The sequence below is a fragment of the Dipodomys ordii genome, unplaced genomic scaffold, assembly GCF_000151885.1.
Source record: "Dipodomys ordii isolate 6190 unplaced genomic scaffold, Dord_2.0 Scaffold16, whole genome shotgun sequence".
Classification (NCBI taxonomy): Eukaryota; Metazoa; Chordata; class Mammalia; order Rodentia; family Heteromyidae; genus Dipodomys; species Dipodomys ordii.
The window spans coordinates 6,151,489-6,154,077 of NW_012267232.1; the positions used below are offsets into that span (position 1 = coordinate 6,151,489).

The window sequence follows — 2,589 nt, forward strand, 5'->3', positions numbered from 1 at the left end:
AATTTACAGACTATTTGTTCAATAAGTCACTAGAAATTGAGCCCCGAAGTTGCAAACAGCCACCTCGATTTGTAAGTCCATTGTAATTTTGGAAACAAAGTTTAAAAATTAGTATTATGTTCAGTGTTTTACAGCTGATTCCCTTAAAATTGTAATCGAGTCAAATAGCTGTTCTTAGGTGCCACCAGCACCCAGCCATAGTTTTTCTTAAAATTATTTTTAATGACCTTACTCCAATTATCTTTTTTGTTGTTTATCATACTTTATTGTGGTTTTAAACTATTAATTTTGGTTCCAAATTTTGTTATTATAATAAGTAAGAACAAAATTTATTAAGGGATAAATGATATTAACTGCTGAAGTATTAAGATAGAAATGAAAATCTGTTCATCTTAATAATAGAATTACAGAACTAGACTGTAACTTCATAGAAATTGTGCCATTTTATTCAAAATTAGAATAAAATATTTGAAATCTTGTAATTTTTCATATTGGTCTCTTAATTTGTTGATAATTTTTGATATTGAAATCTTGAAATTTCCTCAAATTTTAGTAATATTGTAATAAAATAAAATCTAAAGTACTGTATGAAAGGAAATGTACTCACTACCTGACACTACCTGTGATTACTCTGTACATCACTTTTATACTAATAATAAAGTAAATAATAAAAATTAAAGTATATACTGATAGATATTTGTTTAATTCCAGAGATTCTTTGAAAACCTTAACCCCATGGGAAGTTTATCTGAAAAAGAATTTACAGACTATTTGTTCAATAAGTCACTAGAAATTGAGCCCCGAAGTTGCAAACAGCCACCTCGATTTGTAAGTCCATTGTAATTTTGGAAAAAAAGTTTAAAAATTAATATTATGTTCAGATGTTTTACAACCGATTCCCTTAAAATTGTAATCAAGTCAAATAGCTGTCCTTAGGTACCTTGTAATACAGTGCTATGTATAGGGCTGGGATGTAGCTTAGTGATAGACAGCTTGCCTGATGTATGAAGCCCAGGATTCAATATCCAGTACCACAAAAAAGAAAGGAGGAAAGAAAGAAAGGAGATCATGCTAGACAGGAAAAATCTGCCTTTTGATAAAATCTGACCCTTTATCTTAGTACCATTTATTATCCAATTTTGAGTCTCATCTCTCTCACTAGAATTTGTTCCTACTGTTCCTAGTTATTCTAGGAGTTTGCTGTAGCAACAGAAATAGTAGAAGACTAATTCTAAGTAGCTGAAAGTGAAGCAAGAAATAGGAAGAACATTAGAACCTACCAAGTTTGGACAAAGCAGTAAGCTATATGGTTTCATGTTACCTTTACAATAATTGTATTACACAGTCCTTTGTTCCTTCCTTCCCTCCCTCCCCCCTTGTCTCCCTTCCTTCCTTCCTTTTTTTTTTTTTTTTGTGGTTGTTGTTGTGGGGCTTAATTTTTGGGCCTAGGTGCTGTCTCTTAGCCTCTTTGTGCTCAAGGCTAGTGCTACTTGAGCCACAGTGCCATTTCTGGCTTTTGAGTGGCTAATTGGAGAAAAGAGTCTCGAAGGGATTTTTCTGCCCAGGCTGGCTTTGAATTGTGATCCCTTCCTCCTTCCTTCCATCTCTCCCTTCCTTTTTTTTTCTCTTTCCTTCTCTCTCCTTCCCAGTCCTGCCTTCCTTTTCCCTTCTTCCTCCCTTGCTCTCTCTTCTTTCTTCCCTCTCCTTTTCTTTCCAAGACCAAAGGACACTCTAGCATTGAGCCACATGCCAAGCTCAATTAGGATGTAGATATTTTCTTCATCTTGCAAATGAAAAAACACTGAATTGCAAAGAAATTAAATAACTTTTTTCTAGGCCATATAGCCTGAGCTCTGTGTTTTTCACTGTGAGTTTAAACAGGGCAGAGGTTAGGGTTAGGGGACAGTGATAGCAGTTTTCATCAAAGACATTAAAACACTGTTGTATAGGTTGATTAGCATAAGGAAAGGAACAAAAAATGTTTTTATTAAGTGCATAGAATAATATGTTACAAAATCACATTCCTGGGGAGGCAAAGTAGGAGAAAAATGAAAGAAGGGGTAACAAGTTTGACAAGAAATGTTCTTACTGCCTTACTAATGTATCTGTAACCTCTCTATACATCACCTTGACAATAAAAAAAATAAAATCACTTTCCCAGTAAATGTTTGTAGGGTTGACTTAGGTAATTCGAAAGAGGCTTAGGTTCAAGCATTTTAAAAAACAATAAGTTGTTCCCCATAAATTTTCAAGAAATTTATAGTTTTGTGAAAAATATTTACTTACATTCAAGTCCATCTTAAAGTTAATCCAATTAAATCTAAGGGTTACTACTAGAAATGCCACAGGCTTCCTTTTCAGATTGAGATATTACATTCTCTTAAGTGTATGCTTGAGAACTAAAAAGGTAGCTCTCCAAGTCATTAAAAACAAAATACAGGGGAAGGGGGTGGGAGGGAGGGGGGAAGGAGAAGGATTGGGATGGGGGGAGGGGGAGGCTGGGAAGGGATGGGAAGGGTAAACAAAGGAGGAGGCTGCAATGCTTGGTAAGAAATGTACGCATTATCCTGCCCATGCAATTGTAACCCC

At 34.9% G+C, this 2,589-nt stretch overlaps 1 protein-coding gene across 1 annotated transcript in view; it reads left to right on the forward strand.

The window, feature by feature from the left end:
* Positions 1-2,589, forward strand: part of Sos2 (son of sevenless homolog 2 (Drosophila)) — an 81,299-nt gene that overhangs the window by 70,797 nt on the left and 7,913 nt on the right. The window lies entirely within an intron of this gene.